Below are 15,036 nucleotides of genomic sequence, written 5' to 3' on the forward strand. Positions count from 1 at the left end.
CTCATCAGTCCTCGAGGTGATGGTCCATTCCAAATCATCAAGAAGATCAACATTACTGATTTGGTTCCTTTTGTAGGTATTTTTGATGAAGAGGATGACCACCAAGATTTGAGGGCAAATCCTCTTCAAGGGGGAAGGGATGATGTGACCCCAACAAGCCCAAGCTCAAGTGTATCAACAAGCCTAAGCCCACATCAAGGCCCAATCACTAGAAGCATGATGAGAAAGATTCAAATGGGCTTCTCACAAGATGATCAAGTCAATCATGGGCTCTTTACATTATTCACATGGGCTAAAGAAATATCTAAAATATGACATGATGCATGAAAGAAGTAGTATAGATTTAAATTGGGCCATTGTTTAGGCCTTGTTTTTCTAGAATAATAAGTCAAACAATGTGTAGTTGAATTGATAAAATTGGGTTTGACTAAGCCCAATAGGAGATTTGGCCATGAGCTACCAAAGGTCAAAGGTGGACTAAGTGGAAGTCAACATTCCTTCCTACACCTCATGGATCATGCATCCCATGAAGCGAAGTCCTCACTCCACCCATGTGCCTCCTTCATCCAAGGGCTAATAGGGTTTCTTCTTTTCCAAGTCTTCATCCAAAGGCTAGGAAGATGCCTCCTTCTCCAAGCCACCATCCAAGGGTGATGATTAAAGCTTCTCCTCCAAGCTTGATCTAAGGGCCAAGAATTAGTCTAGCTTTTAGGCTCACATATAAAAGCCAAAAGTAGACCATTTGTAAATTTTAACTCTTGAAATTTCTAATAGAATGTTTGTGTTGAGATCACTCCACTCTTCTATTATTTTGAGAGCATACATGGCTAACCTTCTCCTTCATCTCCTCTAGCCACCTTCCATACCATAGCTCTACTTCTACTCTTCATCTTCACCAAAAACCTCGCCTAGAGCTCTTCTTGCTCTTATCTTCATTTCCGCTGCATTTCATCTACTTTTTTGTGTCTTCCATGGATCTCCTTCCTTTCCTACACCAAGGACGTCCATCACGTACGGACTAAAAAGAATAGGAACTGTGTTGATGCAACTTCGAGCCCTCTTTAGCAGGAAGAGTTATACTTCAACTTGGAATTTAACAACAAATCATTTGATAACTAAGAATGAATAATGAACCAACTTAATTTCTTCTCTAGGTGGCAAAATTTTGACTTCCTATCAATCTAACTAATTAAATTATAAGAAAATGAAGAGGAAGAGGAATAAATTAAAGTTTATTTTTATGAAGGAAAATTAAGAAGACCTTCAGATTAATCTGTAGGAGGAGGTGATGAAAGAAATGACGTCATCCTAGAAGCATTAATCGAGAATAGGAGCCTACGAAGAAGCATGGAGCCGAAGGAGCGATGTGACAAAAAGTATGCTTTAGAATCAAATTCAGCGAATGGCGAAAGCGAGAATTAGAACATTTACTGTTTGAGTTTTGTCATATAATTTAATATTAGAATTTATGGGAGGTGTAGGAAGTAAAAATAAGATGTAGTAGGAAGAAGTAGTAGCAATTAAAAGATAAAGTAATGTGCTTTTTTAGGCTTAAATACAACTTTGGTCTCTATTTTCATCTACTTTGTTCAATTTGGTTTTCTCTTTTTTCAGGTTTTCAATAAGGTCCTGTTCCTACAGAAGGACAAACAAGATAAGTTAGGCACGAGCGTCACCTTACCCATTTAGTCCTCTATCTCCTCAGTTGGCCTATTCCCGGTTCATACATGTCGGCTTGGACCCAGGAGGGGTTACCTGCAAAAGGGATTCCGAAGCTTAAGTGAGTCAAAGCTCTTAAAAGGTCAAATCAGGTGATTAATGGAGTAATGAATGCGTACCTTTAATTACTGGGGTCCACGTGTATTTATAGAGTATTAACCCAGGCCCTGGCTTGGGCTCTAGTTTAGGTTGTAAGTGGGCCTGGTCTTAACCCAGGCCCTTAGATTTTATTACTGTGGGCTTATTGAACATAAGGGGGGTTTTGGTAGGCGTATTAAGGTACTCGGCCTAAACCGACTAGGCCGATGTTATCGGTTCAGGCCGGCTAGGCTTAGACCGGCTTAACCTAGGCCAGTTACCTAAATGTTTTGGTGTATAGGTATGGTGATCATTTTACTATTATTTCGTTAAGCTGGCTTGGTGTGGTACACCAGTCCCCCAGCCTTGGCCGATATAGGTGTCGGTCAAGGGTGATATGTGTTGATATGTTAGCGGGGTCGATTAGGTGTGGTACACACGTCCCCCAGCCTTTAAGTGTGATGAACAGTGTTAAGGCTAAAGGCAAAAAAGGTATGATGGCAAGTGAAGGGATTTCAGGGGTCAAATCAGAGGGGTTTTTGCGCCGTCATTTTTAAGACTCATGTCTTTTAGAATGATTGTGTCGATTGGTATGGGTTGTTGTTTCGGCGGGAAGGGGTTTTTGTCGTTTGGGATTCTGGCCTATAAATGTGGATTTTAAAACGAGTAAGGGTTTATTGGTTCATTTGCGAGAATTTCCAGTCAAAGATCTTGTGTGCATTTTCTTGTCCGACTAGTTCCCAATTCCAGCCGACATCTTTCCAGAAAAAAGAGAAAAGGTATGTCTAGTAGTGATAGCGTGTCATTGTCTACGTCTAGTAGTGAGAGTATAAAGTCTGGGAGGAGTAGAGGTAGACAAGTTAAAGAAGAGAGCACCAGTTCCGGGGGTATGGTAGGCAGAATCCCTATGGAAACGGTTAGGAAGGTTCGAGAAGACCCTCCGGAGGAGTTGGCGGAGAGTAACGGGTCAACCAAGGGCGGTTACGGGTGAGTGGTTGTCGACGTTCATAATCAATCATCCTTATTTCGGTGGTCTCGCCTGTTGAACTCTTTGCTGAATTGTACACTTGTCATCGCAAAAGACGTAAGCGGAGGTATTGTTTCTTTGGAGAGGGTGAGCGTCATCGACCGTGTGTGTCATGGGCAAGAGGGGGCAACCGAGAAGTTCTGCTATATGTACATGTGCCACTTTTCTCGACTACATGTGTGGTTGTCGCTGGACGACTTCACTATGGGTGTGTTGCGCGCGCTGAACGATTCTCCTACGCAGTTGCACCCGAATAGTTGGGCTTACATGCAAGCCTTCCGCATTTTGTACCAGTCCCTATATCTGGAGCCTTCTCCTTACGCATTTCTATATTTCTATGATACTAGGCCCCGCCAACCGCCCACTTGGCTATCTCTAATAAGTCATCCCAGCATTAGTAGACTGGACGCATTTTCCTATTCCTTCAAGCATTTTAAGGATGGGTACTTCAAAGTTATGGTGAAGGAAGAGGGCAAGCCTTATTTCTTGAACGTCGATGGAAGTCTGAGGTTTTCGTTCAGCTGGACGGGCATCCCCTCTCGGTATAAGGATATGGGCATCGACGAGTTGTCGGCGGGGGATAAGGAGGTGGTGGAGACCTTGATGAAGTTTGTTGATAAGTTTCCCACTAAGGGCCTACTTAGAGTTTATAATTCGGTACACCCGATTATTGATATTGAAAGTATCTGTTTATTACTTAAACTGTGTTAATGATTCTAAGTTGTTTTAATTGGGGTTTAATATGTTATTGTAGGGCACATGGCGCAATCGGGGAAGAAGAATTTGGCGCTCTTCCAGTCGTTGAGGAAGGAAATGGCTACTAAAGCCAAGACAGCTGGGAAGACTGATGTTCCCAACCTACAAGAGTCGGTGGTCGAGGTACATGTGCATGGCGGAACGAAGAGGAAGGCCGAGTTGCCTCCTCGAGCCGGCAAGGGGAAGCATATGAAGAAGGTGAGGGCATTCCTACTCGGGACGGGGTCGGCTAGTGGGGCGGGGTCGGCTAGTGGGGTTAAGGGACCGAAGTTCGGCTTGATCGAGTTGCCGAAGATATCTGTCTGGAAAGATATTGCGATCAACCTCCCAGATACCATTATAAACTCTATTGACGGTATGAAGGCGGACCACATTGTGAGGACGATGATGGAGTTTGGAAGCAAAGCATTGATATTAAGTCATTGTGTTGGGTCGCTCTATCGACGGGAAGTGAAGGAGGGAGGTAGGGACAAAGTGGAAGAGTTACAGGGAAAGGTTGACAAGTTCGAGGAGGATAGAGCTGCGTGAAAGAAGGAAAGGGAGGGTTGGGAGGAGGAGAGAAAAAGGTTGGCAACGTGGAAGGTTCGCTGTTTGGACTCAGAGGGAAAATTGAACAAGAAAATAGAAGAGTTGGACGAAGACTATGATGAGTTAAAAGACAAGTATGATGGTGCTATAGGTGAGCTTGATGACTTGAAGAATTGCATCAAACAAGAGCACATCAACGACTTTGAGAAGGGACTGTGTCAAGCAGCCTTTTTCCACTAGGAGGTTGATATTGCAGACTCAAAGTTTGATGTGAACAAGGACGTTGTTGATGGGAAGCTCGTCAAGGAAGATGGGAGCAGTCTAGATGAGGAGGCGGAGGAGAAGGCGACTGAAGAGGAGAAGGAGGCGGGTGATGCTGAGGAGGTGGCTCCTGATGCAGCAGAATATGACTTTGATTTTTATTGATTTGAAAATATTATTGAGCCTATGTCTGTAATAGTTGGTACATTATGTTACTTTGGTACACTTCTTTGCGTTTATGTTTAATGCGATTAATGTTCTGTATGTTATTGTGTATGCTGGGTTTTGATGATTTGTGGTGTATGTATGGCGTGACCGATCGTATGTTAGGGGTGTCCGACCCAGGCCGCTTACTTGTGGTAAGGGTGGGGAACTTAAAAACGAATTAACCACGAGTTAAGGGTGTTCGACCCAGGCCGCTTACTTGTGCTAAGGGTAGGGAACTTAAACGAATTAACCACGAGTTAAGGGTATTCGACCCAGGCTGCTTACTTGTGGTAAGGGTGGGGAACTTAAACGAATTAACCACGAGTTAAGGGTGTTCGACCCAGGCCGCTTACTTGTGGTAAGGGTGGGGAACTTAAACGAATTAACCACGAGGTAAGGGTGTTCGACCCAGGCCGCTTACTTGTGCTAAGGGTGGGGAACTTAAACGAATTAACCACGACTTAAGGGTGTTCGACCCAGGCCGCTTACTTGTGGTAAGGGTGGGGAACTTAAACGAATTAACCACGAGGTAAGGGTGTTCGACCCAGGCCGCTTACTTGTGCTAAGGGTGGGGAACTTAAACGAATTAACCACGACTTAAGGGTGTTCGACCCAGGCCGCTTACTTGTGGTAAGGGTGGGGAACTTAAACGAATTAACCACGAGTTAAGGATGTTCGACCCAGGCCGCTTACTTGTGGTAAGGGTGGGGAACTTCAACGAATTAACCACGAGTTAAGAGTGTTCGACCCAGGTCGCTTTCTTGTGGTAAGGGTGGGGAACTTAAATGAATTCGAAAGTTAAATAAAGAGTAGTCGTACAATTGAGAACCCTTTGCTTTATTTATTGAATCTGGGGTGTCTCGTTAAAACCTCCCTAGCCAAAACCCTCCTTAGGGAAAAAAGACCAGGTGAGGAAAAAGAGTACACCCAGGGTTACAAGTATTTGGTTCGATGTAGTATACATTTAAATAAAGTAGAATTTGAGGTGGGATATATTCCAAGTGTTGGGTATCTCTTCCCCAGATAAATGTTCAAGGCGATAAGCTCCTCCTCCTGCGTCTTCACGTATGCGGTATTGGCCGTCCCAATTGGCGGAGAATTTTTCATCCTTCTTTCTTGCACTGCTGGCCATTCTCCATACTAAGTCCCCGATTGCGAATGATCGTGGACATAGGTTTGCGTTATACTTTCTGGCAGCTCTTCGTTTGGCGACTAAGTTGCGTATCTGTGTTTTTTCTCTGAGTTCGGGTAGGAGGTCGAGATGAGTGGCCATGTTTTGGTGGTTGTGGGTTGGGTCGTACAGTTCTTGGCGCAGGGATGGTTCGCCAATTTCTACCGGTATCATGGCGTCTGCACCGTAGACTAGGCTGAATGGGGATTCGTTTGTTGATGATTGAAGGGTGCATCTGTAAGCCCATAGCACTTCTACTAGCTCTTCGGGCCATCGGCCTTTGGCGCTATCTAATCTCTTGCGCAATTCTACTAGGATAACTTTGTTGGCCGCCTCTGCTTGTCCATTTGTTTGTGGGTGCTTTATAGAACTTGTGATGCGTTTGATGCCCAGACCAGTGTAGAACTTGGCTAGCTCCTTATCTATGAATTGTCGGCCATTATCGGTGATGATAGTATGTGGAACACCATATCTACATATAATATCTTTCCAAACGAACTATTGGACTTGTTGGGTCGTGATCGTGGTTAGTGGCTTGGCCTCTATCCATTTGGTGAAATAATCGAATGCTACAATCAGGAATTTCACTTGTCCCTTGCCGGGGGAGAAGGGGTCAAGGATATCCATTCCCCATTTAGCGAAGGGCCAAGGGGATAGTATGGAATGGAGTTGTTCTTGTTTCTGGTGGATGAGGTTGCCATGTTTTTGGCATGGTTTGCACTTTCTGACGTAGTCCTGGAAGCCTGCTTCTATAGTCAGCCAGAAGTAACCGGCTATAAGGATTCTAGTAGTCATAGTGTGTGCGCCAGAATGATATCCACAAATGCCTTCGTGTAACTCCATAATGATATATCGCGCTTGTTCTGTAGTAACACATTTAAGAAGCGGTTGGCCGTATTCGCGTTTGTAGAGGTCGTCGCCTATCATAGTATACCTGGCAGCCTTAGCCAGCCAAGTTTCGTCCGTATCTTGTGGGGGGTTACCAGTTTTTAGATATTGGATATAGGGGGTGGTCCAGTTGTGGCTTTGGGGAGGGGTAGTGTTGTCGACTGGGGAATGGGTTAGGTTTTGGCAGGTATTTGTGATGGAGGGTGTAGATAATGTTTGTTGTAATAGGGATCGGTGGTGGCTTTTTAATTTGGTGTTGGCTAATTTGGAGAGGATGTTGGCTCTGATGTTGTCGGTCCTGGGGATGTGTTCGATGCGGACTCGTTCAAAGGTGGACTGAATGACTGCACGGACCAGATGGTAATATTGTAGAAAGATGGGGTCTCTAATCTGGAATTCGTCATTTAGATGTCCTACAGTGAGCTTGGAGTCGGCTTTGCATGTTAACGTCTTGACACCAACTTCGCGGGCAAGGGAGAGGCCGGCAAGAATGGCTTCGTATTCGGCTTGGTTGTTTGATGTTTTGAAGGCAAAGTGGAGGGATTTTTCAATGAGGATGTCGTTAGGCCCTTCTAACACAATGACAGCACCGACACCTTTCGGATTCGAGGAACCATCTACATGAAGCGTCCACTGGTCCTCTGTGGGTATGTGTTGAAGGTCATTAACAAAATCTAGGAGGCATTGGGCTTTAATGGGGCCATCGGGTTCGTAGCGGATGTTAAATTCCGACAGCTCGACGGCCCAGGTTGACATCCGACCTGCTAGATCTGGTTTTTGCAATATTTTTGGGATTGGGTAGTCGGTTTTGACGGTGATGCTGTGGTTTTGGAAGTATGGGCGTAGGCGGCGAGCTGCGTGGACCAAGGATAGTGCCAACTTCTCCACCATTTGATATCTGGTTTCAGGATCTTGCAGCATTCTGCTAACGAAGTAGACAAGATGCTGCGTGCCCTCTATTTTTGGGACAAGCACGACGCTGACGATGTGGTCGGTGGCTGTGATGTACACTAGGAGGGGTTGGTGAGTGTCCGGCTTGTGGAGGATAGGTGGTGAGGTTAGGGTGGTTTTTAGTTTTTGAAAGATTTGTTCACAGTCGTCAATCCACGTGAACTGGGTGGATTTCTTGAGGAGTTGGACTGTGGGTTGGGTTTGTTCAGCCAATTTGGGCAGGAAGCGGGAGATTGCGGTAAGGCGGCCTATGAGGCGTTGGACCTACTTGATGGTAGTGGGACTGCGCATTTCTATAATTGCCTTGCACTTTTCGGGATTGGCCTCTATACCGCGCTGGGTTAACATGAATCCAAGAAATTTGCCGCGGTCGACGCCAAATAACATTTGTCAGGGTTGAGGCGAAGGTTGTATTGGTGTAACGCGGAGAAGACCGCCGAGAGGTCCTGGGCATCTTGGTGGTGGCTTGGAGACTTGACAACCATGTCGTCAACATATACTTCGACACATTGTCCCATTAGATGGCTAAAAACCTTGTCCATCAATCATTGGAAGGTCACTCCAGCGTTCTTAAGACCAAAGGGCATAACTCTGTAAATGTAGTTGGCGTCGTCCGTGATGAAAGCGGTCTTGTTCATGTCAGATGCGGCCATGGAGATTTTGTTGTATCCAGAATATGCATCCAAGAAACTAAGCACTTTATTCCCTGTCGCGCCGTCAACGAGTCGGTCGATATTGGGTAAGGGGTAGGCATCACGAGGACAGGCCTTGTTTAGATCCGTGTAGTCTACGCACATCTGCCATTTGCCATTGGCCTTCTTCACCAAGACTACATTAGAAAGCTAAGTGGTGTATTGAGCTTTGTCGATGAATCCTGCGCTCAGTAATTGTCGGCCTCAACCTTGGCGATGTTCTTCGCCAAGTTTGCGTTTTTTCTGGGAGATGCAGCGGGCTTATTTGTAGATGGATAGCTTGTGGGATGCTACTAAGGGGTCTACCCCAGGTAAGTCAGCGGCTGACCAGGCGAAAAGGTCTGTGTTGCTGACAAGGATAGGTGTGATGATGGCATGCTCGTTAGAATTCAAACTGGTGCCTAAGTTGATGGAGTGGCCATTGGGAAGCTCTAGAGGGGAGGTTTCCTCAACAGGTTCAAGACAAACATCCCGGCCCATTCTGGGGTCTAGATCCTCGCTTGATAGGGCGATGCCAGAGCCAGATGATCATTCAATGTGGTTGGTTTACTGGATGGGGAGTTGTGGGCGCAGGTTGGCCATGTAGCATTTGCGTGCCAGGCGTTGGTCGTAGTGGACGGTGAGGATGTCACCAGAAGGGGATGGGAATTTCATGGCTAAATGGGGGGTGGAGACGACAGCGCCGAGGGTATTGAGCGAAGGGCGGCCCAGGAGGACATTATAGGATGTCGGTGCGTCGACGATAAAGAAGCGGATGGGGATGGTTTTGGTTTGGGTTCCATCACGAAACACGATGTGAAGGTCAATGTAGCCGCGGGTGGAAACTTGTTCGCCAGAGAAGCCATAGATTGGTTCGTCATATGGAACCATGGCTGTATCCGGGAGCTCGAGTTTTTGATAGGTGGCCCAGTAGAGAATGTCAACAGAGCTACCTTGGTCGACGAGGACCTTCTTAACGGCGTAGTTCTCGATTTCAACAGTGATGACCATGGGGTCGTCTTGTTGATGGTCGAGGCCATGAAAGTCGTCATCTGTGAAGATGATGGGAGGCATGCGGCGTCTGTGATGGGAATGGGTAATATGGTTGATGGATTGAATATGACGGAGGTGTTTCTTTCTGGCAGAAGAGGTGGATCCTCCCCTAGCGAAGCCACCAGAGATGGTGTTGATAGTGCCACGTAGGGGAGGGTCGACGGGGGTGATGTCGGTGCGGGCCGGTTTGGGTTCCTGGTTAGCGGGTTGGGCTGGGCGTCTGTTGTGGCGGGAGTCGTGTGTAGGGTGTCTGTGGTCGGATCGAGGGGGTGGCGGGGTTGAGAGGAATGATCATCTCTATGGATGAAGCGGCGAAAGTGACCAGCACGGACCAATTCTTCTATCTTATCCTGGAGAGCTTTGCAATCTTCTATAGTGTGGCCATAATTACGGTGGTAGCGGCAATACTTGGTCATATCTGCATTAGGAGGAGTGGTTGTCTTGCGTGGTGGAGGAATGAGGTCAGCTTGTAGGGCCTCATCAAGGATGCGGGATCGGGCTACAGTAAGAGGGGCATATCTGGTGAAGCGGGGTTGGCGGAGCTCGCGTGGGCGGGTATCGGGGCGGGGAGGTTATGGCGTAGGGTTGGCGGTGGTGGCTGCATAGTCATTACAGAATTTGGTATGGAAGGTCTGCATTTCCTCCATGCGGACGTAGTCGGTTGCAAGCAATTTGAGTTCGTGCATGGAAGCAGTGGGTGGAGGTAGATGTTGTTAGCGAAGGGGCCGGGTTGTAGGGTGAGTGCCATGCATTGGAGGATCATTTCTTGGTTGAGGTGTGGGGTGCGAAGAGCTGCCTTACTGAAACGATCTATGAACGCTCTAAGTGCTTCGCTTTGTTCTTGTCTAATGCCCAGGAGGGAGATTGTGGTAGTTTGATGTGGGCGGCTGCCAGCGAAATAAGTGGAGAACATATGGGAGAGAGCGTTGAAGTTGTCGATGGAGTAGGGTGGGAGGGTTGTGAACCATTCTAGAGTAGGGCCCTTGAGGGTGGTGGGGAAAGCTTTGCAGAAGACCACGTCTTGGGACGTTGAGGTGATGTAGACTTTGAGGTGTTCACCAGGGTCCGTTTCACTGGTATAGCGGTCCAGTATGAAGGGTTCCCACTGGGTAGGAAGGGGGTGTTGGCAATAAAATCGGTGAAGGGATGACGACGTCTGGGCTGGTGGGGTGGGAGCGGATGGGGAGGGATGGGATGGTTGATCATAGTGGGGAAGGTGGAGGTAAAGTTGTGAGGGGGGATGTGGGTTGTTGGGAGGTATTATGGGTTGTAGGGTGGAACATGTGTAGTCTGCAGGGTGCTGGGTATGTTGTAGGGGATCTGGGTGGTTGGGAGGGTAGCAGCAGGGGTAGGGGCTGCAGTATGTCCTGGTTGAGTGGATAGGAAGTGAGTGGGATGGGTGGAGGGAATGGGTGTTTGTTGGGTGGTGGTGAAGGTGTGGGGGGTGGGGTTGTATTCGTTTTCCTCTTCTATGGGCTGGAAGGTCGGGGACCTTGCAGCCTCAGACGCCTCCTTGGCCTTTCCCTTTAGGGTGGAATCAGCTTCGATCTTTCTCCTAAGGCGAGAGTTCTCTTGCCGCAGCGCCTCCATCTCATCAACGTTGCGTTGATTCAGATTTGCCAGTTCTTGTTGCATCTTCGCCTGGCCTTCCAAGATGGCGGCTAGGTCAGGGGTGATGCTAGCAGGTCCTGAGGGACTAGCATCCGCCTGCTTGTTCACTCCAGCTCTTTTGCGGGTTGAAACCATCTTCAGAGAAAAATGGGTACTAAGGTGTTGTCTCGTGCCCCACGGCGGGCGCCAATTGTTCCTGCAGAAGGACAAACAAGATAAGTTAGGCACGAGCGTCACCTTACCCATGTAGTCCACTATCTCCTTAGTTGGCCTCTTCCCGGTTGATACATGTCGGCTTGGACCCAGGAGGGGTTACCTGCAGAAGGGACTCCAAAGCTTAAGTGAGTCAAAGCTCTTCAAAGGTCAAATCAGGTGATTAATGGAGTGATGAATGTGTAACATCCCGCCAGGATATTACTAATTTATAAATAACTAAATAGAATAATTAAAACAACGCATTTAATAATACCTCATTTTCCCAAAACGCGGGAAAATTTAAAGCTTTATTATTTGTGCAGATAATTTAAAAGTGTTCATTACAAAACTAAAACCTCAATAACATCAAGTCACTCCTCAGGGTTTACAATTGTTTTCAAAAACAAGTAAATACATAAGAAAAGTTTCCCCAGATCAATCCCCTCTCCGCGCCTAAGCTGCACCTGAGCCACCTGCATCACCAGCATCTGCTCCCGTGTACCGCGTACACGATCATCGCCACACACACGCAGATAGGGTGAGCTTAACAGATAAAACACATATATATACAAAACTATAAACACATATATATAAATCAGTATTCATACACATATCATCACTTAAATTAACTTCCCACATTGCCCTATATTTTTATTCTCTCAATTCAATCTCCAATACGTTTATTCGTGTTCTACTTCGTCTGCTAATTACTTCAAGGTGACTTGCTGCCATACCTATCGGCCACAACCGATAGAGCACGTGCGGGAATACATGCTACGGATCATACACCGCAACGCCAGGTAGAGTTCCCACATACGAACAAAGTCCGTATCGTCCCAAGACTACCAAACTCGTCAGCCAACAACTGAGGAGGGCAATCTATCTGGACCCATCCGTACTGGCCACAACCAGCACACTCATACCGGCCACACTCGCCAACCCGAGCCACAACTCAAAGGTTCCTCGTGTCCATCCGCCATCCCGAGTCACAACTCAAGAGATGCTATTCCGAGCCACAACTCAAGGAATACCACGTGCTTAACCCCTATCCCGAGCCACAACTCAAGGGATACGTTCCGAGCAACAACTCAAGGAACTCCAGCAACCTCACCTCTAAAGCATTACCAGAAACCTTGTAGAACACCCTACGAAGTCCATCAACTAGGAGTCACAGCAGCTAAATCGCCTAGCGGGGGACACGTACCGCTAGACGCCACAGCTTCCAGACCGCCTGGCGGGGGACACGTACCGCCAGGCGCAAAGCGCCTCAATTATACAGACTTATCAGCTACCGCCTGGCGGGTCAAGCCACACCGCCAGGCGCCACCGCTTCATACCCATCACTGTTCTCACTACCGCCTGGCGGAATACCTCTCACCGCCAGGCGCCTCCTGGTAATCAGACCCCCTGTACTGCTGCTACCGCCTGGCAGTTTGAATCCCGCCGCCAGGCGCCGTCTCAGAATGGCGTCACGTGCTGGTTTATCTGCACTCCACCCCTAGGTTATTCCCCATACTTGCTCTGTACTACCTGAATCACTTGTTTTTTTTTTGATGAATATGTTACCCCAATACTAGCTTTATTCATTCAAGTCCTCTCATCCTATCTTGCCTATGCATTACACTAATTAAGGTTATTTAGAAGATTCTCCCCCTTCAACCACATATTATCCAACTACACATTTTCCCCTAGTCTGACCACCACATGATTAATCCTTCCAGTGTGCTCACATGAAATCCTCCTCTATTTGGTACCAAGTCTGACCAAAAGCACTCCCTTCACTATGGTATTTTTCAGCCTTAAGACCTATCTGTCAACATTCTCTTCTCTTTGTCCACCCCATAATTGACCCCATCTTATTAGTCATACTTAAGTCTACACTCTCCAAATTTTCCAATTTATCTCGTAGACAAATTTGTTCACACCCAATATTATTACCCCACTCCACCAATTTCCACTCCTTCAGCCCGAACCAGTCCAACCAGACCTTCAGTCTACCAGTGTTGTAACGCTGCCGTCTGGCGGTAACTAATCTCCCGCCAGGCGATGTACCAGACCCGAGAGCCATCCTGTTATCTTTCGCCACTGTTAACCCTCACAACTATCACCTATCATATATCTTAATACAATTCCTCCTATTTTGGCATAACAATTCCAACAATTTCAGCCTCCCCACATCTCACTACCACCCTACCTCGCAAGGATCACGACAATTTCATCCCAAGAGCACTCCGCTTTCATCTCCGTCACATTAAATCACTGTTTCATTCATTCCTACCTACTATCGCGTAAACTGCACACCATGTAATATCCAATTCGTCTATTGTTAATCACCAATAGCTTTTCCACCGATTAGATTTAACCCAGAACTCCAGAAAACCCTAAATCAGGAAAAAAATGGCCTCGCGCTGCCTGGCGGTTCAACCAACCCTGCCAGGTGCTTCATCTGAAACCCAGAAATTTAGTGTAAATCCAAGCGTCGCCTGGCGGCCGGGAATGTGCCGCCAGGCGGTTCCCCTCCCAGAGTCCCCAAAACTCACATAAATAGATGAGTCGACTGGCGGTGATTCATCACCCGCCAGGCGGTTTCTGGAAAATTTCCAGAAACGCAGAAATCCAAGCACACAGCAGCAGATATACATTCAATTATAAAACATCACATGTAATTATTCTTTTCAAACAAAAATCGCGGAGTCCAGCTCCCCTAACCTGGTTCTCCTTCGCTTAAGCTTTGACAATTTGTAGGATCCCCTTTGATCACCCACCTTCCTTGCTTCCTCTCTATTCAGCCACGTGAATTCACCCAGAACCCCTCACACCCTCTCAGATTTTCGCTCTCTCTTTTAGGTACAGTTAACAGCTTATCAAACCTTAGCCCTTAACCTAATTTTCCTTTTTAAAGTGTGCCTAAACTAAGGGATTAATTTCTAAAACGAAAATGGCATTCAATGAGACCTAATGTGCCATTCAATCCTTCCCTTGGCTGCCCTTCCAGCCTCCTTTGGCTGCCCACTCACTTAGGTTTTCCTCCCCACCTTTCCATATTCACGTCAAAACCAAAAATGCCAAAAATATAAAGTTTAATGTAAGTTCTCCAAGACTTGAACCCGCAACCATGCAATTGCCCAATCAATATCAAACCATTTATCCAATCCATATTTCATGCTAGGAACTACAATTCAAGCATCATAACATACAAGAACATGTTTTCATAATTTTAAATAACAAAACCATAACATCAAAAATTAGCATACATAGGACTCGAACCCAAGTCCTCTCGCACAATCAAAGTGCTCTCAACCACATAAGCTAGCACTTTTCCACGTCATACCAACCATAATTTAATGTCATAATTATTACCCCTCCCGTATTTATTAATTAATTATTTATTTAATTAATTAAATTCTACGGGTCTTACAGAATGCGTACCTTTAATTACTGGGGTCCACGTGTATTTATAGAGTATTAATTATGTCTGGTTATGCCATGGGCCGGGCCTTGACTTAGGCTCTAGTTTGGGCTGTAAGTGGGTCTGGTCTTAACCCATGCCCTTAGATTTGATTACTGTGGGCTTATTGAACATAAGGGGGATTTTGGTAGGCGTATTAAGGTACTCGGCCTAAACCGACTAGGCCGATGTTATCGGTTCAGGCCAGCTAGGCTTAGACCAGTTTAACCTAGGCCGGTTACCTGAATGTTTTGGTGTATAGGTATGGTGATCATTTTACTATTATTTCGTTAAGTTGGCTTGGTGTGGTACACCAGTCCCCCAGCCTTGGCCGATATAGGTGTCGATCAATGGTGATATGTGTTGATATGTTAGCGGGGCTGGCTAGGTGTGGTACAAGTCCTAATTTTCGTCAATTTGGTCTTTTTTGGTAGTGACGTTTAAATTGTTAACGAAATGTGAACAATGTATG

This window comes from Vigna unguiculata, chromosome 5 (assembly GCF_004118075.2).
Source record: "Vigna unguiculata cultivar IT97K-499-35 chromosome 5, ASM411807v1, whole genome shotgun sequence".
Classification (NCBI taxonomy): domain Eukaryota; kingdom Viridiplantae; phylum Streptophyta; class Magnoliopsida; order Fabales; family Fabaceae; genus Vigna; species Vigna unguiculata.